We start from the raw sequence: 24,105 nt of genomic DNA on the forward strand, positions 1-24,105 counted from the left end.
CCAGGGTAACTACATTGAGAAATAAATATGTTGAGCTGAAGAACAAAGATGTAGGATGTTATGAAGTTTGTTTTATTTAAAATGCATTAAGAATTTTCACTTAAACAATTCGGAGGCATTAAGGTTTTTGCGTGTCTCGGAACGCCGAATTCTCTGGCCCGGCGCTGTAGGTAATATGGCCGACTGTGCAACACCATTACGGATGCGGCCGTGTCGCAAAAGTCTCGTGTTACCACTGGCGTATGGCGTGCTCAGTCCAGGGAAGACGGCTGTTGCTGTGTATACGTCAGGTTGTGTCTCGGTAACTAATGGCACCGAGAGAGGAAGTCCTCCCTTGATGACTCAGAAGAATCTGGAATGCCTAGATCCCTGATATCACTGCTCTGAGAAGGTGGGACAGCGCTGAATTGCCCGAGTGCCCGAATTCCCAGAAATAGGTATAAGGCCCAGAGATGGTGGAGACACCAGTGTCATAGACACGGCCCTGACAGGTACAGACTGGACATCATGCTACTAGCCAGCTGTTCGACGAAGACCTGTAGATCTCGTTGGGGGTGGGGCATTCAACCGCGGCTGCTCTGAGGTGATTTTGCAGAGTAGGTTTCATTTATTTGTACTGCGGAAATGTCTCGAAAAGAGGCCAATGACAGATGCCTGTTTGTTATCACGCCGAAGCTTCATGAAGGCTCGTCCACTCCAAGTCGCTGACTTGCAGCAGCGGTGATATGGAAGAGACCCACTGTTGAAGAGCTACTGAACTGGTAGGACGGCTTCTGACGGCTCTCAGTGCCCAGGTCCTGGCGGCCTGCCTGTGCTCTGAGCGCTGCTACGGTGTATCCCGTTACAATGTGTATTGATTTTTCATGTAATCAAAAAATTTGTTCAAATGGCTGTGAGTACTATGGGACTTAACATCTGAGGTCATCAGTCCCCTAGAACTTAGAACTGCTTATGCTTGACTAACCTAAGGGCATCACACACATCCATGCCCGAGGCAGGATTCGAACCTGCGACCGTAGCGGTCATGCGGTTCCAGACTGAAGCGCCTAGAACCTCACGGCCACACCGGCTGGCCTTCATGTAATCCTACCTACTTTTTATTTTATTTATTATTTCAAAATTTACTGACTTCATGTATTGTGGCTTGTAGAAACATCATTGTATTTTGTGCACAGGGATTTTATTCATTTTATAGAATTCTTTTTTGTCCCAGACTACTTTGTGTTTATTCCCTGCACTGTATGTTATTTTGTCATGAAATAACTTTTATGCAGCAGTCAGCACCCTCCAATAAATTGATCTTGTCCCTTTCAAAGGAATTTATGATTACTGGTTCATAGTGACGGTTTTTACATGTAACGGAGGTACTTAGGTGTTTGGAAGCGCTATGTAGAACTTGATACTATATATTTCGTTTCTGTGTGACACTGCTTTTTATGAGGTTACTTTTGGAAATGTCTTTTGAAGCCTTATTTCGAGTAATTCAGAGAACGTAGAGAATTGGGCATTGGCATTGACTTCTCCGCACACTTCCAACTTTCCTCTGCTTCTTCTCTTGAAAAATCTTATATTTTGATTTAGATGCATGTTTTATATAGACCATTAGGGAGTTTATCCATATGTGATTTTGCTATTGTTATTTGTAAGAACGGGTATGAGAAATGGTGATCTTTTGCAGCCACATCACTCTTTTTTCTCTGCCCCTATCTGTGGTCACATACCAATGCATTCACTGTAGTTAGCCTTGTCGCATTGTTGACCAACAGGGACATCCAAAATCTCTGAAGTATGTTTATGAGGGTGCTACTAGTTTCATTAGTATTAATGTTTATGCCTTCACATGTAATTATGTTGACACATTAAGCCCAGATTTTGTGAGGAACTTCTGTTAATTTGTAGGAAAAGGTGTCCACGCTACCACTGGTTGATCGATATTCCCCCAAAAGTATTAAGTTCTTGTTGATGTCAAACCCTTTAATTCTGTAAGTTTTGTTTGAAATCGTTTGTCTTCACTTTCTGTGTCGAGGTCATTCTTTGATGTAGACTGTGTTCCTTTTTATGATATAAATGCATGAACTTCTACCTTGTGAATATGTCCCAGTAAGAGTCTGTCCTTTCCGTTTTCCCACATCTGTGCTCGGTAATACAAACTGCTGTGCGTTCAAACACTGGAGCTCAGATTAGAATTGCTTATTTTAATTTTTATTGAGTCCATGTTGTGTTGGTGGACTGTCAAGTCTGAGAAATATTGCATGCTACTTTTTACAGCACCTTTTTCCTTTATCACTTGCAGTACGGATGCCTTTTGGAATGTCAGAATCAATCTTTTCAGTGCTTATTCCAGAATTTTTTAATGGTTAGGAGATGTAGGTTTTTCCTTTTATAGGATACATATGTTAGGATAAACCAAAACCACTGCTGAAAGTGTGTTTCCATAACAAAGGTATTAGTCACCCAAAATGAAGCAGCTGGATCAATCTTGCCTTCCCGGTCCTCTTTAGGTGGAGAGCATCTCTGATGAAATCACATTTATCGGTAGTTCCAACTGGTACCAGAGCAACATGCATGAAGTCGGCTCCCGTCAGTGCCAATTCCGACCTTACATTAATCAGTATCTCAGCAATATTAAGACGTGGCCGGTCATTACAACGGGACAGAACGGTATGATGAGCAATGGTCAGGGAAGCTTTCTTTTCCAAAAAAGAAAGGAAGATTGCGGTTTAATGTCCCATCGATAACTAAGTCGTCAGAGAAGAGGCACAAGATCGCAATATTGTCAAGGATGGGAAAAGAAATCGGACGTACCTTATCAAAGGTACCGTCCTGGTATTTACCTGGAACGATTTACGGAAATCACGAAAACCTAAATCAGGACGGTCAGAGCATGATTCCAGAAGTGGTCCACCCGAATGTAAACCCGGTGTGCTGGCAGTGTGACCAAATGTCAAAACAAGGAACCAGTGTGTGTGTGTGTGTGAGAGAGAGAGAGAGAGAGAGAGAGAGAGAGCGACAGCGTAAGTGACCACATGTAATTCACTGTAGTGAAACTAGATGCCAAGCTGATATTCAGGGAAAGGATTATAAGGAAATGTAATCCATCCACGAAATTAGTGCTTACAAAACACTGTGAGTTTCGTAACCAGGTTAATTAGGGAAAATGTAGAAGAGCCAATGAAAATGAGAGTGTCACCACTGGTTCGTTTCCTAAGTGCGAGATCGTAACGGACAAGTGCATCAAATTCCAGTGACTGGTACTAGACGTAGAAAGACAGATAGTGCGTGTCGGACAGTTTAACAGTTAATTGGTGAGAGTGTACATTGCCAGAAGAGACAAAGGTAACGTCAGGAATGGTAGGGAAATGTCATACCAAAGCTGTTGTTGTCTATATACATACATTATTTGGCGGACTGGGTGGACTGCAATCTGCGGTTGTTTTTTGATGATACTGTGGCGTACGATAAGGTGTCGAAGTTGAATGACTGTAGATAGAGCCTTTGCACTTCTACTTCCTAATTTTCTAGCTTTTCAACATTCAACTTTCTAACACCCCAAGCTCCGACTCGTAGAATGTTATACCATCGTTGGTTATTCCATGTTTTTCTCATCCTTTCCCTTCGCAGTCCTCTCCCGGAGTTCCGATTGGCTACCTAATGCGCAACCTTTTTCCAATGGTGAGATCATCACGACACGTTTTCAGTTATAGGACACATTTCCTGTGCATACACATTACGTATCTTTGATTCGGTGGTTTCGATTGCTTTCTACATCCTCATGCCGATGATCATTACTGATTCTTCACCTCTTGGGGTAGTTTTCCTGCCCAGTGGCGGGGAAGTGGTCTGAACCTCTGTCCTCCGCCTTGAAAAGGCCGTTGACAGAGCCAGGGAGTCTTCTTATGCCGAAAGTCTTCTTCCAGCACTGTTGATGATTTTCGTTCAAAATGAAAGCAGTGACTAAGGAAGAACCGGGGACGTGGCCGTTTTGATTATTAATCCGTTATTGGGTCGTAGATTTTTCCCGATCGGGACTTGGTATTGTGTAGTCCTTAAGTTTGTATCGTCGTAACTGAGGAGGAATACGTCTCCAATACACTGTCCTATCGCCTGTACTTTTTGAGATGGCTGAATGAGCACGACACGAAAGCCAATCTATTGAAATAAAAGAAGGGAACTATTTCTAACCAATCGGTTCTGTTATTTCGAAAAGCATATTTGTTGGTAATAGGACTTGTACTTTATTTTCTCCTTGATCCTTATCTAGTAACGAAGAGCAGAAAGAGCATGGATCAGAACTTAGAACACATGTTCAAACTCCAACTGTAGCTGCGCTGACATATGGAGACGATTCATTCACAGTTCTTTATTGGTTTGCCTCTTCTGGATTTATCACCATAATGATATTTTCCGTTCCGGTCTCCTAGAATTTCTGGTTGTTCGGTTGCTGTAGCCGTCATGCATCACGTGACGCGGCACGGAATCCGTAGGACGCATATTATTCCTCGCGGCAGTAACTTAGCACGAAGACGTAAATCACACGCCGACGTATTTCTGCCGTTCGATCGCATGAATATCCGCGGAGACTGGCGCCGAGAGTCTATTAAGGTAGCTCGGCGGCGGCGGGGCCTCTAAAGTTGTATTTATGGCCGCCATCCATAACGCGGCTCGGTATCTGCAGCGGCGCACGCGCCCCGCACAGTGGATGCACTGCGCGGACGGAGCCGGTCAACGCCTCTTCCCAGCCGCCACTTGCCACACTTATTTATCTTGTTGCCCGCCGGCGAACAAAGTTTTCACCACATGCGGAGGAAGTGGGTGCCAAGGATATCCGCGTGCAATCGCGGAAGTGGACCCGAGAGAGGGGAAACTTCTTATGTTCCCCCTCTCAGCAATATGCTGCGTGGAGTGCTTCCGCGTTGAAGAATGAAAAACTCGCGTAGTTCCCCGAGTTCGTGGAACCACAAATCAGATCTCGTCGGTGGGCAATCAGTTACGAATAACTATAATGGAAGAAAAAGTTTTAACGTTATTCATTCGTTTTTATAGGGTTTAGCGGGTGTAAGTGCAAATATTTTTATAAGTTTTATCTTAGTATGTAGAACAATCATTGCGTTGATTGTTTTTTCAGTGTCGATCTGTCATCCCACAAACTTAATATAAACTTTACGTCCTGAAGCTTCCTGCACGTTCCTACTGTGCCACTAAATGGACTGCACATGTTGTATAGACAACCATTTTCCATCCACATGTCAACAACTGACTTACCGCCCATAGGTAAATGAGTATTATTGGCTTGCTCTTGCCACAATACTTGGATGTACTAACCATTCCAAAAAATATGACTTTTAATGGCCGTGAATATTAGTCTGCAAATAACGTAAATATTTATGTAATGTTGTTCAGTACACCATCGTCAGTCACCAATAGAAATGTCTACACCTACACCTATTATAACCTGTATATACATTGTCTAAAAATATGCAACACTCCCAACTACAAAGTCAGTTTATTGACACTAAGAAACGGGAAGTTCATCATTGTTTGTAAGATGAAACACACTTGTCACACTAAACTGTGCCCAAACGGTCGCATTAATAGGCAGTGTACCTTCCCCCCCCTCTCTCCCCCTCTCCCCCTCCCCCCCAAGACACACACACTAACAATCTGGTGTGTATTCTCTCATGCATAACATCATAAAGCTGCCGAATGACATACTCTGACAGGTCTACCCAAGTGTCTTGCAGTTCGGCAGTGGTTTCCATGGACCCTGGAGAGCTTCATTATCCATACGTACTCAAATTCGAGTGGACTCAAAAAATGGTTCAAATGGCTCTGAGCACTATGGGACTTAACATCTATGGTCATCACTCCCATAGAACTTAGAATTACTTATACCTGACTAACCTAAGGACATCACACAACACCCAGTCATCACGATGCAGAGAAAATCCCTGACTCCGCCGGGAATCGGACCCGGGAACCCGGGCGCGGGAAGCGAGAACGCTACCGCACGACCACGAGCTGCGGACTCGAGTGGACTGATGATCTTGCTAGCCAAGGACGTTATTCTACACCACAAAGAACGTATTGCATTGCAGCAGCTGTATGTGGACTTGTGTGGTTCTGCTGAAAAAGCACATTACGTTCCTGTCGAAGAAATGGCAGTAGCATGGGAATAACAACCTGTGCTATGTAACGAATGTTCAAATGTGTGTGTATTCGTGAGGGACCAAACTGCTGAGGTCATCGGTTCCTAGGCGTACACACTACCTAAACTAACTTACGCTAGGAACAACACACACACGCATACTCGAGGGAGGACTCGAATCTCCGGCGGGAGGGGCCGCGCAGTCCATGGTATGGTGCCTCAAACAGTGCCGCCACTCCGCGCGGTACTATGTAAGGACTACTGGTTATTTTACCCTGAATAAATACCAGATGTAACCGCAATATGAAACTAATGGTCCCCCACCCCATGAAACCTTCGATGGGACTTGCGTCTCGCAGGCAAATGCATTCTGGAATAGGCAGCTCACGAGGTGTGTGCCATACACGTACATGTCCATCACTCACATACAGACAAAACGTCCTCTCACAATTTCTTTCTTTGAGCCACCAGTCTTCTGACTGGTTTAATGCGGTTTGTCACACCTTCCTCTCCTGTGCCATTCTCTTCATCTCGGAGTAGCACTTGCAACCTATGTCCTCAATTCTTTGCTGGATAGATTGTAGTCTTTGTCTTCCTCTATAATGTTTACTCTCTATAGCTCCGTCTAGTACCACGGAAGTTATTCCCCATGTCTTAACAGATGTACTATCATCCTGTCCCCTCTTCAAGTCAGTGTTTTCCACATATTCCTTTCCCCTCCAAGTCTGCACATAAACTTCTCATTCCTTATATTATCAGATCACTTAATTTTCAACATTTGTCTGTAGCACCACATCCCACATGCTTAGATTCTCTTCTGTTCTGGTTTTTCCACAGTCCATGTTTCACTACCGTGCAATGCTGTGCTCATAACGTACATTCTCAGATATTACGTCCTCAAATTAAGAACTTTGTTTGATACTGGTAGACTCCTCCTGTCCAGAAAAGGCCTTTTTGCCAGTCCTAATCTGGTATTGATGTCCTCGTTACTTCGTCCATCATCGGTTATTTTGCTGCCTACGTAGTGGAATTTGTCAATTTCATCTACTTCGTGACCTTTAATAATGATGTCAAGTTTCTCGCTGTTCTCCTTTCTGCTACTACTCATTACTTTCATATTTATTCAATTTACTCTCAATCCATATTCTGTACTCATTAGACTGTTCATTCCATTCAGCAGTTCCTGTAATTCTTCTTCACTTTACTGAGGATAGAATCTCATTAGCGAATCATATCATTGATATCCTTTCACGCTGAATTTTAATTCCACTCCTGAACATTTCTTTCATTTCCATCACTGCCCCTTCGATGTATAGATTGAACACCCTTTCTAGTCTGAGCACTTCCTTCTTGTTCTTCCACTCTTATCGTTCCCTTTTGCCTCTTGTACTTGTATGTTACCTGTCTTTCCGTATGGTTTACCCTTCCTTTCCTCAGAAATTCGAACTTCTTGCACCATTTTACATTTTCCAATCTTTTGCCCAAGCCAAGAAATACTGTGAATGTGTTTCGATTTTTCTTTAGTCTTGCTTCCATTATCAACCTCAATGTCGGAATTACCTCTCTGGTGCCTCTGCCTTTCCTGAAGATAAACTGATCGTCATCTCACACATTCGCAACTGTCTTGTCCATTCTTCTGCATGTTATTCTTGTCATCAACTTGGTTATTATACTTCATTTGGTATGATTGGTTTATTATTTGTTGCTGTTTTTGGTGGTAGTCTTTTATCTTGATTGATTTTTCCTATTCCTAATGTGATTGCTTTGCCTTATTATTTAAAGCATTAGCTGTTGAAGTGATGTGCGCTAATTATCGCACTTGTCGGCTCTTGCAGTCTTCAGAATTGTGTCTAAGGTATTTTGTTTCCAAAGTCAGATGTTATGTCGGCAGACTCATACATTCTACACACCAACGTGAATAGTCATTTCAGCGCCACTTCTCAAAATGATTTTACGAACCATGATTGAATGTTATTTACCCCTTCTGATTTAATTGATCTTAAGACTACCAAAGTTCTTTTAAATTCTTATTGTATTACTGGATCCCCTATGTCTTGAAAATCGACTCTTGTTTCTTCTTCCATCGCATCAGACAAATGTTCCCCTCATAGAGGCTCTCTGTGAATTCTTTCCGCCTATCCGCTCTCTCCTCTGCATTTAACTTCACCGAAGGTTGTTTTGACTTTCGTCTGTGCTGAGTCAACCCTTTCGGCAAACATTTCTTTTTCGATTTGTTCACTTTGTCATGTAGCCATTCCATCTCAGCTTCCTGGCCCTTCAGGTTTATTGCATTCCTCAGCGACTTGTATTTCTGTATTCTTGAATTTTTCTGAATATTTTTGTTCTCCTTTTTCTCACCGATCAACTGAAGTTTTTCTCATATTACCCATGGTTTCTTCATAGTCACTTTCTTTGTACCTATGTTTTCCTTTACAGCTTCTGTGATTGCCCTTTTTGGAGATGTCCATTTTTCAACAATAGTGTTGCCCACTGAACTATCCCTTATTGCAGTATCTATAGTCTTACAGAACTTCTCGTCGTATCTTAGTACTTCCGCATCCCACTTATTTGGGCACTGATTCTTTGTTACTAATCTCTTGAACTTCAGCTTACTCTTCATCACTACTACATGTTTACCTGGAAGTACATCTCCTCCTGGGAGCGTCTTACAATTCAGTATATGTTTTCGGATCTCTGTCTGGCCAAGATGTAATCTAACTGAAATCTTCGCGTATCTTCTAGCCTTTTCCAAGTAAACCTCCTCATTTTGTGATTCTACAACAGAGTATTCGCTATTACTGTCTGAAATATTTTACAGAACTCAAATAGTCTTTTTCCTCTCTCATTCTTAGCACCAAGCCTATATTCTCCTTCAATCCTCTCTTCCACTAATTCTCCTATAACAGCGTTTCAGTCCCCCCACCTCTATTGTATTTTCATCTGTCTTTACGGGGCACATTACCCGCTTAGTAATCTCATATACTCTGTCTCTTCGGCTTGCGGCGTCGGCTGGTATACCTGAATTATCGTTGTAGATCTTGGTTAGCTGCCGATTCTGATAGGAGAAACCCTACCGCTGTACTGTTCACAATAACGCAGTCTCTGCTCTACCTTCCTATTCATAACGAATCCTACTCCTGTTATATTATATTCTTAACATATACTCAACTGAACAGAAATCCTTGTTCTCTTTCCATTTCACTTCACTGACCCGTAATATATCTAGATTGAGCATTTTACATTTCCCTTTCCAGATTGCCGGCCGAAGTGGCCGAGCGGTTCTAGGCGCTACAGTGTGGAACCGCGCGACCGCTACGGTCGCAGGTTCGAATCCTGCCTCGGGCATGGATGTGTGTGATGTCCTTAGGTTAGTTAGGTTTAAGTAGTTCTAAGTTCTAGGGGACTGATGACCTCAGAAGTTAAGTCTCATAGTGCTCAGAGCCATTTGAACCATTTGAACCTTTTCACATTTTGTAGCTTCCCTACCATGCTCAAGCTTCTGAAATTCGACGCCCCGGCTCGTAGAACGTTATTTTTCGTTGGTTATTCACTCTTTCTCTCACGGTCACCTTCACCTTGGCAGTCCCCTCGCAGGGATCCGAATGGAGGACTGTTCCGGAATCATTTACCGATGGAGAGATCATCATGATACTTTTTCACTTACAGGCCCCATGTCCATGGAAATGCAATATGTGTCTTTAATCCAATGTTTTCCTCGGCGTTGTCCATGATCATGCCGTTGATCATCACTGATTCTTCCGCCTTCGTTGGCAGTTTCCAACCCCAAGGGCAAAAAGGTGCTCTGAATCTCTGTGCGTCCCTTGTCCCTCTATGACAAGACCATTGCCACAACGTGGGTGACATTCATATTCCGGAAGTCTTCTGCTGCCGAAGTTGTTTATTATTCAAAATTTAAGCCATAGCAGGCTTTGAACGAGGGGCTGAGGACCCTCCATTCAGTAACAGCTGTCAACACCTATCGTATATTATTCAATCAACCAAATGTATCTTGCACGACGTCTTCATTCCTTAGTCGATCAGCCCATCAGATCTTCAACCGTACAATATATCACCATACTTTAAAAGGTTTTAATAGTTTTATTTCCATCTTACTCACTGCCTACGTTTCTCAGACATACAGAGCTATTATCCAAATACATCTCCAATATTGTCCAATTCGAGCTCCTCCGGCGCCTCCTGACGTGTATGTCTAATGATTGTCTGCATGTTCAACTTCTCCACTTTACCTTATAGTGTTCTTGTTGTGATGAGCTCGATCTGCAAAATAAAGCGCTAAATAATAAGTTTTAGAGCGCTCCGCTGTACTAAATAGGTCGTCACTAGAAGTAGTCCAGTGATAGGTATGCCCACAGGAGGCCATACTGCGAGGTGCCAACCAATCGACTACCAGCCACCCCTGGGAAGATGAAATAGCGGCCTTCATATTCCTACTGCGATCTCAATAGGCATATGTGACATTATTGGAAGAGCAAAACTGATTTTTATCCTTTTTACAATAATTTGGAGAAATGGTTTGTGGTGAACACAGCTATCTTAACTTTGATGTCGAAGTTGGTGACTGCATTAAAATTACGTATTTTAGATATGAGCCTGATTTGATGTTTCTTGACACTTACGTGACTTAAAACTCATTTTACCAAATGTAATGCATTAGTAATGTTAATGATACTTAATTCTGAGCGTTTCCAAGAAGAGCTCGAAGGGTAATACGAAGAGTATTAAAGTTCGAAGTATTCAGATTTGGAAATTTCCCCAGCAATGGAGCAGATAGAAATATACAGTTCGAACAGAGAAATTACAGACATTGGTTGCGAGAGGGCGTTGATTTAAATCAGAGGGGAAAGTTGAGAATTTTTGCTGAGCCAGGATTCAAACACAGTCTCCAGGTTACTAGGCAGATTCACAGAACACTAACAGTGAGCCATCCAGACACAGTGGTCATAGTAACTCCACGGACTACCCAACCACCCCTCCCGTCGAACCCAAATTCTCCGCTTATCTACACACCAATACTGTAGGCTCCTTGCACATTATCCTTATTATTCGCGCCTTTTCTTCGATTCCCGTAAGAGTTCGAGCCTGGTGTGCACAATCACTGAAGAGATCATTAGCCGTCTCATATGTGAGGTCTGTCCGAAAGAACATATATATAGTTTGGCTTAAAGTAATCAGGCGCTCTATTTGCAAACGTTACATAAATGGCAACACTGTATGGCATACTGAACTGTATTGGTTGTAAACAGAGAGAGGAGTGGTTTGATACTAGAACTGGCGACGTTTTCGTTGCAAGACCAGCGAACCGTTAGTCGTTTTCTGCACTTGAGTGGCGTGTAACATATTGACATTCACAGCTAGCTGAGATCAACGCACTGTATGGTGTCACGAACGTCAAGAATGTGCGTTCGTGGCCAGAACAGATGAAATAAGGCCGAACGTCTTGAAAGCTAATCGAAACCACCTTGACCTCGTACCATCCGATCTAACAACGTGGGCGCACGAGTGGAGACAATCACTTAGAACGATCTCATGTTGAATATAGAAGATATAACTTCAGTAATTCAGTTGGACGTGTGCGCACAGTCCTGCACGATAAGCTGACAACGCGGGAACTGTCCTCCATGTGAGCAACACGACTGATGACGGACGACCTCAAGGTAGTACGCTTGGCAGTTTCCAGGCGATGTTGACACGTGACGATCTCGTGAATGGGAATTTATTGCGACAATGCACATTTGGCTTTTTAAAACTTCGAAAGACACAAATCGTGGACACAAATTCTCCAGTCGTCCTGCTACTGCAAAAGCAGTTTTACCGTGGTCGAAAGAGACTATGAAAAAAAATCTTCATAGCGGCCATGGAATCAGAAGCGTGGACGGCTTTAGAAAGACAGTGTTGGGTAACGACTAAAGCGTCAAAATTGTGGCATCGATAGCTACGATGCCACGGCGCAGGTTGGCACTACGACACCGACACCGAAGACAACGCCCTCTAGCACGCACTGTGCAGGTCTACGAGCTCCGCTGCAGACTCTGCCCATTTGAGCAAGAGCAGACGGCGGGGACACTTCCCTTCAGCTTCACTTCATATACATTGCTCTAATTACGTTGGCTCTACGGCTTCGCACCTACGTACTAAGTTATGTATGCCTCTGTAATTATTCATGCACCAGTAAACCACTTTTACTCACTCACAGTACTGACTTTTTCTACCTCACCTGCACCTACTCGCTTCCTTCATTCGGCCAAACTTTCAGTTTTCAGCAGCAGACCCACGCGCCGCCTTCCAGGCGGGATATTAAAAAAATTGTGACTATTTTGTGGTTAAAGTTAATCTCATTGGTCACAACGTTCACATCTACGACAAACACATGTGTAGCATCGCAATTGCGACGTGTGGGATTTGAGATTGGGGTTTTACAGTCATGGGTCTCCGTACATCTCCTTTAGCATCACAAATTTCAAAGTAATTGAAACTAATTATAATAAAATAAACATTACTCTCTTTAGTCTGCAAGGAAGGTTAAGATAACCAAGAAAAAATATCCTTACGACATCGACAGACAACAGGCCATCAGGAAACAATATGCTTTTCAAATGTTTGACTCTCCGCCACAAAAAGAAATGGCAATAAAACTGGAGCATATTTACACAGGATCAGTAATATACTGAAGTCACAAAAGCCATGGGACATCGATATGCATACTTATATACTGATAGCAGCAGTCCCCGGTAGCTGAGTGGTCAGCGCTACAGGCTGTCAGTCCTAAGGGCCCGGGTCCGATTCCCGGCTGGGTCGGAGATTTTCTCCGCTCAGGGACTGGGTGTTGTGTTGTACTAATCATCTTCAATTCATCCCCACCGACGCGCAAGTCACCGAAGTGGCGTCAAATCGAAAGACTTGCACCAGGCGAGCGGTCTACCCGACGGGAGGCACTCGTCACACGCCATTATTATAGCGGCGGTATCTCAAACAAAAAATATAAAGGGGCAGTGCTTTGGCGGAGGTACTATTTGTAATCATGAGATTCATGTAAACAGATTTCAGGCGTGATTACGGTATCACGACGGAAATTAACAGAAGCTGAACGCGGAATAGTAGTTGAGGTAGATGCTTATGACATTCCATTTTCGAAATCGTTAAGGAATTCAATTTTCTCAGATCCATAGTTCAAGAGTGCGCCAAGAATACCAAATTTCAGGCATTATCTCTCAACATGGGCAGCGCAGTGGCCAACGACCGTCACTTAACAACCGAGAACAGCTGCTTTTGCGAAAAGTTTTCAGTGCTAACAGACCAGCAACACTGCGTGAAATAACTGCATACATTAATGTGGGACATACGACGAACGTATCCCTTAGGATAGTACTGCGGAATTTGCCGTTAATGGACTATAGCAGCAGACGACGGACTCGAGTGTCTTTGCTAACAGCACGACACCGCTTGCAGTGCCTCTTCTGGGCTCGTGACCGTATCGGTTGGATCCTAGACGACTGGAAAACTGTGGCCTGGTATTACGTCCTGATTTCAATTGACGAGTGCTGATGGTAGGATTCGAATGTGGCGCAGACTCCACGAAGCCGTGGACCCAATTTGTCAACAAGGCACTGTGCAAACTGGGGCTCCTTTCACGGTGATGTGGGGTGTGTTTGCATGGAGTGGACTGGGTCCTCTGGTCAAACAGATCCGATCATCGACTGCAAATGGCTACGTCCGGCTACTTTGAGACCATTTGTAGCCATTCACGGAATTCTTGTTCCCAAACATCGATGCAGTTCTTGTGCATGACAATGCGCCGTATCACCGTGCCACAATTATTGACGATTGGTTGGACGAATACACTGAACAACTCAAGCGCTTGATTTCCCCACCCAGATCACGCTACATGAATCCCACGAACGTTTATGGAACAATGTCGAGAGGTCAATTCGTGCACAAAATACTGCTCTGGCAACAGTTTCGTGATTATGGACGGCTTTAGAGGCAGCATAGGTCAGTATTTCTGCAGAGGACTTCCAGCGACTTGTTGAGTCCGTGCCTCGTCGAATTGCTGCACTATGCCAAGTAAAAGGAGGTCCAATAGGATATTAGGAGGTCTCTTATAACTTTTGTCACCTCATTGTACAGCCCCTAACTTCTGCTTTTTCTGCTGTTACTACTGACACCTGAGGAATAAGACACCTGCTACCAACTAGACTACCAGGGCTTACCCACATTTGTATAAGAAATGGATTCGCAGTTGCGAACATGGACTACCATCAGCTGTCTCATGGAACGAGAACAATGAATATCTGTGCCGAATCGGGACTAGAACTCGGATCTCTGGCTAATCGCGAGCTGTCGCCTCACCATTTCGCTATCCGAGCGCGACTTACGGCCAGACCCCAAGTTACATTCGTTGCCAACCATGTGTCTACAAACTGTACTCGTACTGCCATTATGTACATTCTCATACAGTAGTGACATTTTACGTGAATGTCTTTTTCATGAATTCCTAAAAAACAAACACAGGCACTGCAATATCATATTAATCTGTCGACACCGGGCAAGCGATTTTCATTTAAAATATTTCCCATGTACCGGAATATACATAGTGCACGTACTAGTACAGGTTGGAGACAAATGGTTGGTGACATATGAAATTTGTGTCTGGCCGTGAGTCGCTCTAGGATAGCCAAATGGTAAGGCGGCCGCTGGCGATTAGCGGGATATCCGGGTCCGAGTCTCAAACCGGGAGAGATTTTCATTGTTGTCATTCCACCATACAGCTGATGTTTCTCCATATTCGCAGCATTTCGTAAGGGCTGTAGTCGCCACAGTGCTTGTTCCTTCAGACAGTCTGCAACCGAGCGACCGCTACGGTCGCAGATTCGAATCCTGCCTCGGGCATGGATGTGTGTGATGTCCTTAGGTTAGTTAGGTTTCATTAGTTCTAAGTTCTAGGCGACTGAAGACCTCAGAAGTTAAGTCGCACAGTTCTCAGAGCCATTTGAACCATTTGAACCTTCAAAATACATGCATGTCCAAAGATACATTACATCGTAATCCGGACCAACAAAGGCACTGCGATATCGTATCATATCATAATTAGCCACATTTATGCCTGAACAGCTTCTGATGCAATACGTATACGACGGATTATTACGTACATGACAAATCATTCGTGAGGTGTCGGTTGAATTGTTTAGTATACCCGGAAAACGCTGCACATCCGTTTGCTGGAGACCTACAGGGAACGGAAACTCCCCACAACATCACACAAATTTCAGTGAAATGCTATTGTGAAATGGATAACTTCTTGGTAAATAAAAGTACTGTGAGTGTACCATTTCGGTGTCAAAGTGTGGGTACGACATCTAACACGGATATGTCAATGAAGGGAGCCATCAGATTACAAAAGAAAACTAGGGTCACTATAAAACTTTGGTTTGTTGCTTAAGACATCGAAGAAAATGACTAACTACTGAATGGAAAATATAAAAATGTAACAACTACAAAACACATTGCAAATACGAACTACAACCTTGGCACAGATGAATGATCACATAAGTGGGAAGTATGGACTGTGCCACAGATACAGCCATGGACAGCAAAAATAGTCGTTGATTTGGAGAACGATTTCCGGAAAAGTGAGAAAGAACATCAATGTTTTCGCCAAGGTGCATGGTGCACGCAAGTAGCTGAGTGTATATGTTACATATGCAGTCAAACCAAGATACAAATTAAGTAGCTTCCCATCCCACTTGCCTTGGTGGCTACATTGATGGCGTCCACAGCTTCGCCGCCGCACGTGCTCGCTTCTGTCACGTTACCCTTCCTGCCCGCCGTCTCTCGGCACGAGCGCGACTTAAGAGGCGATGAACGAACCGTGACGTTCGACACAGCACACACGCGATCTTATCTTCTAGACCCACCTATTATTTGCTGTTCTACTCTTACAAAGCCTCTACACTACTTGACACAGGAAATATAAGATATCGTGAGATTCAGAAGTTGGCGTTTGAACAATGACAAGACACGGATTAAGGGAAGTGGACCTTACTGAATGTTTACTGAAAGTCATTAGAGACTTTTAAAAACGTTTATTTGACGTCAGTGGCTAAACATGAATCAAACATTGCTGCACAGTTGTACCGAGTTTTATCATATTACCAGATTCTTAGCAAAACAAATAATTCTCGAAATATCTTCTACACAAGTAAATTCTCTTTTCAATTTTATGTTGAATACCAGTTAATAACAATTATAACTTCATAAAATAAAAACTTTATTTACTCTTAACTGTCTTGCTAGGCTTTTATAAATCCCATTGTGTTTTGAAGAACAACGCTCAAACAAACTAGTTTTACAATTAGGCAGAAAGTTTATAAGGCTTTTCTTGTAATTAACCAGCGTGTACATGGATTTGAAAACTATTTAAAATATACTTCTAACCATTACCTTAAACTTGATAATTCAAAGCAATTTACTTCTTGATCACTACCCACTCATTTCACCGCTCTGTTTCTCAAAACGTCAGACAACGTCACTCTTTCTCTCTGACATTACATGAAGAGGACAGCAAAGTTGAACACAGTTTATCAAATTACTAACGTCAGCTACAGTAGAACAAGAGTGCTACTTCCTTAACAGTAAGGTTCTACCAGTATAAAATACATGTTTGACTACCAGTAGCTTTTATTTTAAACCCAAGTATCTATCGGTTTCAGTCACAAACTATCTTCACGGATTAGGATTAAAACAGTAAAAACCATAACATCGCACCTGTCATTACCTAAATAATGGTCACGTCTTATGTGTAGAGAGAGTCACGAATACAAGTATGAGAGACAGGTGTTTTAGGAGCAAACGTACTAATAACAAGCGTAAACAGAGCAGTGACAGGTTTGTTCTTACCAGAATCGACAGCAAACCAACACTGACAACGATAGTTCAGGTATACATGCCGACGTCGTAAGCTGAAGATGAAGAGATAGAGAAAGTGTATGAGGATACTGAAATGGTAATACAGTATGTAAAGGGGGATGAATTTCTAATAATCATGGCGGACTGAATGTAGTTGTAGAGGAAGGTGTAGAAGAACAGGTTACAGGAGACTATGGGCTTGGGACAAGGAGTGAGAGAGGAGAAAGACTAACTGATTTCTATAGCAAGTTTCAGCCAGTAATAGAGAATACTCTGTTCAAGAACCACAAGAGGAGGAGGTATACTTGAAAAAGGCCCTGTGATACGAAAAGATTTCAGTTGGATTACATCATGGTCAGACAGAGATTCCGAAATCAGATACTGGATTGTAAGGGGCACCCAGGTGCAGACAAAGACTCAGATCACAATATAGTAGTGATGAAGAGTAGGCTGAAGTTTAAGACATTAGTCAGGAAGAACCAAAATACAAAAAAGTGGGTTATGGAAGTACTAAAGAACGACGGGATACGATTGAAGTTTTCTATGGCTATAGATACATCAATAACGAATAGCTCAGTAGGCATTACAGTCGAAGAGCAATGGACATATCTAAAAAGGGCCATCACAGCAGTTGGGAAGGGAAACATAGGTACAAAGAAGGTAACTGTGAAGAAACCATGGGTAACAGAAGATATACTTCAACTGATCGACGAAAGAATGAAGTACAAAAATGTTCCGGGAATCTCAGAAACAGAGAAATACAAGTCGCTGAGGAATTAAATAAATAGGAAGTGCAGAGAAGCTAAGACGAAATGGTTGCAGGAAAAACGTGAAGACATAGAAACAGAAATGATTGTCAGAAGGACAGACTCAGCATTAAAAAAAAAAAAAAAATGTGACATGTTCCACATCCACGAGGATCTCCTCAACATGGATCTATGGAACGAAAAACTAATGTAATCTAATCTCAGAAAAGTCAAAGCAAGGGGATAACATTAAGAGTGCAACGGGACTTCCACTGTTCAATGTAGAGGACGTAGCGCATAGGTGGGAAGAATACATTGAAAGCCTCTATGAGGGAAAGATTTGTCTGATGTGATAGAAGAAGAAAGGGGAGTCGATTTAGAAGAAATAGGGGATCCAGTATTAGAATCAGAATTTAAAAGGGCATAATAAGGCAGAAGGGATATTTAACATTCGATCAATATTTATAAAATCATTGGAGAAACTGGCAACAAAACGACTATTCACGTTGGTATATAGAATGTATGAGTCTCGTGACATACCATCTGACATCCGGAAAAGCATCATCCACACAATTACACAATTCCGAAGACGGCAAGAGATGACAAGTGCGAGCATTATAGCACAATCAGCTTAACAGCCTATGCTTCCAAGTTACTTACAAAAATAATATACAGAAGAATAGAAAAGAAAATTGAGGATGCGCTAGATGACGATCAGTTTGGCTTTAGGAAAGGTAAAGGCACGAGAGAGCAACTCTGACGATGCGGTTAATAATGGAAGTAAGATTAAAGAAAATTCAAGACACGTTCATAGGATTCGTTGACCTGGAAAAAGCGTTTGACGATGTAAAATGGTGCAAGATGTTCGAAATTCTGAAAAAAGTAGTGGTAAGCTATAGGGAGAAACGGGTCATATACAACATGTATAACACCCAAGAGGGAATAATAAGAAAGGACGAGCAAGAACGTAGTGCTCGTATTAAAAACGGTGTAAGACAAGGCTACGACCTTTCACCCTTACTGTTAAATCTGTACACCGAGGAAGTAATGATGAAAATAAAAGAAAGGCTGAAGAGTGGAATTAAAATTCAAGGTGAAAGGGTATCAATGATACGATTCGCTGATGACATTGCTTTGTTGAGTGAAAGGGAAGACGAATTACATGATCTGCTGAACGAAATGAACAATCAAATGAGTGCAGAGCATGGACTGAGAGTAAATCGAAAAGAGACGAAGGTAATGAAAAGTAGTAGAAATGAGAAGAGCGAGAAACTTAACATCAGGACTGATGGTCACGAAGTAGATGAAGTTAAGGAATTTTGCTACCTAGGCAGTAAAGTAACCAATGACGGATGGAGAAAGGAGGACATCAAAAGCAGACTATCAATGGCAAGAAGGGCACTCCTGGCCAACAGAAGTCTACTAATATCAAATTTGGGGAAGAAATTTCTGAGAATGTACGTCTGGAGTACAGCATTCTATGATAGTGTAACGTGGACTGTGGGAAAACCGGAACAGAAGAGAATCGAAGAATTTGAGGTGTGGTGCTACAGACGAATGTTGAAAATTAGGTGGACCGATAAGATGAGGAATGAGGAGGTCCTGCGTAGAATGGCAGAGGAAAGAAACATGTGGAAAACACTGATAAGGAGAAGGGGCAGGATGATAGGACGTCTGTTTAAAAGACATGAGAGAATGACTTCCACAGTACTAGAGGGAGTGGTAGAGAGCAAAAACTGTAGTGGAAGACAGTGATTTTGATACATCCAGAAAATAATTGGGGATGTAGGTTGCAAGTACTACTCTGAGATGAAGTGGTAAGCACAGGAGACGAATTCTTGGCGGGCCGCATCAATCCAGTCAGAAGACTGAGAAAAAAAAAACCGGAGCAGTACTGGTGATGTGGCATAAACTGTCTTAACCGTAATCTGTGACGATGGTCTGTGACTGGCACCGGTAGATATTTGTGTTTAAAATAAAAGTAGCTGGTGGGCAAACACGAAGTTTATAATTTGTTTATAAATTCCTTGACGGATGCTGATAGTCACCTTCCACAAATGTTTAGAGGATTCTGACTGCGTTGAACAGAGCTGTAACACACATTTATTATGTTCGCAAGCACTACCACGTGGCAAAACAGCCTCTTCACTGGTTGTTAATTCTGCCGATTGCCCATATTCACGTACCGTTTAACTTATTATGCAGTCGAACATCAGCTGAACATCCTTTGTCCTCCTTGGTGCCTTTCCAATCCACGAGTGGTGATGTAGGATGGCCGAACAGCAGCTGCCGGATCCGCTCTGTCCATCTCACTACCAGATGCCGAGTCCACCGGTCTTCTCGCTGCGTGTGTCAGTGCCCAGCGGTACCGTACTGCTGAGATGGGTGCCCACTCTGTTCGTGGCCACAGTTATTTGCGGGCAGTCATGCCACTGTCGTGCTCGCCGCTCTGCACGCAATCTCGCTCTCCAACTCACTTCCCTCTGCTATCTCTCTATCGGTGATTTCTTCCACCTTGTACAAACTCTAGGGATTGATCGATGAGAGGATACGGAACGGAAAATGTCTAGTGAACTTACGTCCGGAAATGTATGGTTTCGATGCTACAGGCCATTTATACAACCATGCTTTGTTGTAGAGACTGCGATCTAATAAGCGATGTACCAAGCAGCTATAGTTATAGCACACATCGTTTCCTCCTAGAGGGTGGTACTATTCCTCATACGTCATGCTCTAGAGCCCTCTCCTGTCATATTAATTGGCAACGTTTTGTCCGATTTATTTATCTTGTAGTGGTCCCGTATTCGAATGGGTAGCTTCCCAACTTACGGAAGAAAGATCGCAAAGGGCAGTGGGTAGCAAGGTTTTATCAAGAGACCTACCGCAGCGACAACAGCCACAGCACTTAATGTCTGCAACAGTGTTTCACTGTTTGTCGGAGATAGGTCGTTTCAGGAAACACGAAATCATGAAGGATGAACGTAAAATGTTCGGACATCAGATTTGGAGAAAAATGTGATTAAAAATGTGGAAGGTGACCGCCGTGGCAGTACCAGGCATTTGGCCTGCCAGTACAGGGTACGTCAGACAGCCAGAACTGTTACAACCATTATCATTTACAACGCGTGCAAGGGTTACTAGCGACAGACTTTTCGCGTCGGAAGCAGTTTTCTCACTGGTTTCATCACCTGGCAAACAGGGTTCCTGGATTTGTGACATCAATCCCATTCACAGATGAGGCCATCTTTACGCGGAGTCGCATCTTCGACTTCCATAACACTCACCTGTGGGATAGTATGCAGAGCCCAATGGTATGGTGGCAGCGAATCATCAGCATCGGTGCAGACGGAATGTGTGGGCCGTGATAATTGACGACCGTATTTTGGGACCGATGTTCCTCTCACGTCACCTACAGGCCGGAAAAATCTTAGTTTCTTGTGAGTGCTGGAAGATGTGCTATTAACGTTTGAAGTGTTATGTGGCTGCTACATGATGGTGCTCCAGCCCACTTCGCCATTAACGTCAGGACGCATCTCAATCGTGTCTTACCTGGTCGATGGATAGAAGAAGGGGGTCCAGTTGCATGGCCCGGTCGTTCAGCGGATCTCAACGCCTGCGATTTCTGGTTATGGGGCCATCTCAAAGATATCATGCATGCAGAGCCTATTCCGGACGTGGAGGAACTGGAGCAGCTTATTCATGCTGCGTTTGACATTGTTCGGTTGCAGCCTGGCCGACGAGAACATGTGAGACAGAAAATGCGTTGAGGCACATGGAAACATTTTTCAACACGTACTGTAGCTGTGGCTGCATGATACGGCACGTATTAGATAGCAGCCTCTGTTACAAAATATGATTCAATAAAAGGTCTCTAGCATGCAAGAACACATTTACGAATATAAGTCCATCACACCTTTTTTGTTCTATATCCTCACATCGATCAATCTTTAGAGTTATACATAGTGGAAAAATCACCCTATATAGACCGGCTGCCTAGCTTTTGTCTCTGAAAAACAGCCGAAGAACTACGTCTCGATCCCGACGTAGGGAGGTCCGTAACTCGACACGGTTCAGCATTTATGTATCAGAAACAGACCATAGTGTAAGCTAAGGTATCAGTGTGTGAACACTGCCTGAGTGATATAACATAAAACAAAATTAATGTATAAAGTGTTACAAAACATTCCCGACGAAGTTCGTGGGAATACAGACGTTGTCGTAAGTAAAAAATTGAGGATAGAACCCCTAAACCGGTAGCAACGACGCCACAAAGCATCGCATTCAGAGGAGACAAGGTGTGCCTACGCGGCAGCTAGCTCCATCTCCTCCACTAGTGATCGTGACAATCAGTCGTAATCAATGAATAACAAATAAGATTACGGGAGCTTCCGCCAATGGTTTGTCAGTGTAGAAAGTCACGTTTTCTGCCGTGGGAGTGGCATAGCGGCAGGGGCCAGCGCATATAACTTCCCATGTTGGATGACGTTTCCGGACACAGGTTCATGTCCTCAATTTCTTTCTCACGGTACTCTCTAAACCCCCTAGAAGATTCAGTAGAAATCACCAACCAAGTGTGAAGAGAAGAAAGAAAATCTACAGAGGGCATATTGACAACGGACCTTCAGTATTAGAAGGCAAAATTTCCCGAACGTCCTTTCCGTGGTGCGCTGGATGAGAGTGCTTTGAAAGAGACGACACGCTACTGTGTTAGCAGCCCGACAATTAGTCTGCGGTGGGTGCATGCTTGGCGCGGCACGGCGCTGCCCCCCGAACAGCAGACAAACGGCGCGATTTAATTTGAGCAGCGGCGCGCCGCGCCGGCAGCCGGCAGCTGGGCTCGCGGCCGGCGTTTTATCTGCGAAATTGCGCGGCTGCGCGCCATACAAAGGGTGTGCAGCGGCGCCGGCACCAGCGGCGGCGGCGGCGGCTGCGGCGGTAGCGGGCCAAGCAGGCGCGTAGGCGGAGGAGCCGCGCCGCGCGCCGCGCGCCGCGCGCCGGGATATTAAACCCGGCAGGGTGAGGCGGGCCCAGCGGAGTGAGGCACAGCGGCACCCAGCCGGTGCGGCGCGGGGGCGGCGGCGGCGGCGGCGGCTCGCCTAATGAAAACCCTGCCAGCGCGTCCTCGCAGCCAGCAGGCAGCAGTCAGCCTCACACGCGATTCCAGTGATTGGCGTAATGGCCGACCTACTTTCCAAACGGGATAAATTTCAGGAGTTCGGCATTGCTGATGTATGGTTCAGTTGCCTTAACGGGAAATTTCCATCTGATCAAAATTATATAGATATTTAATAGTGGCCCTCGTCCTTAAGCTAACTCTCCCTCAACAGCGGAAACCAGATAAGGTAGTCATGATAGACACTGGGAACTGGAATGAGGTCGACACTCTCATTCATCTCAGGGGTTCCGTTCTGCTAAGGTCGGAACACCAGGCCGGCCAGTCCACTTTAGTAACGGAATTCTCTATAAATCACCGTATTACAGATGACGCTTTATCGCAGGGATCATTGTCGTCCTGATATAAACATCGTCTCCGAAATGCTCCTCTATTGTACGTGCATAAAGGTAAAAAATGTGTTCATGTTCTTCTCCTGCCGCGCAGGATTAGCCGAGCGGTCTCGGTGCTACAGTCATGGACTGTGCGGCTGGTCCCGACGGAGGTTCGAGTCCTCCCTCGGGCATGGGTGTGCGTGTTTCTCCTTAGGATAATTTAGGTTAAGTAGTGTGTAAGCTTTGGGTCTGATTACCTTAGCAGTTAAGTTCCATAAGATTTCACACACATTGAACATTTTTTTGTTCTTCTCTATTTATTGTTTTCTATAAATCGAATCAAATTCTCGGTCATGTGTGGTTTCACCATATAACTTTTTATATCTCTAACATGTATCTGCATTTTATTTCAATATCGTATCTCTAAACTCAAATACCGTGATTCCAACATGTGTTCACATGGCCGCCGGCCGTATTGGCCGAGCGGATCTGCGCGCTACAGTCTGGAACCGCGCAACTGCTGCTATCGCAGGTTCGAATCCTGCCTCGGGCATGGATGTGTGTGATGTCCTTAGGTTAGTCAGGTTTTCAGTAGTTCTACGTTCTAGGGGACTAATGACCTCAGCAGTTAAGTCCCATAGTGCTCAGAGCCATTTGAACCGTTTATCACACGGCCGACTTGATGATACATTCACGTTTGAGATCTTCAATAATACTTGTGCACAAGTTGGTATTAGTGAGCTGGATTAGTTTAGCTGTAACCCTAACGGTTTCACGTGTATCTCTTTGGCGTGAGTATTGTAT

This window comes from Schistocerca piceifrons, chromosome 5 (genome assembly GCF_021461385.2).
Source record: "Schistocerca piceifrons isolate TAMUIC-IGC-003096 chromosome 5, iqSchPice1.1, whole genome shotgun sequence".
Lineage (NCBI taxonomy): Eukaryota > Metazoa > Arthropoda > Insecta > Orthoptera > Acrididae > Schistocerca > Schistocerca piceifrons.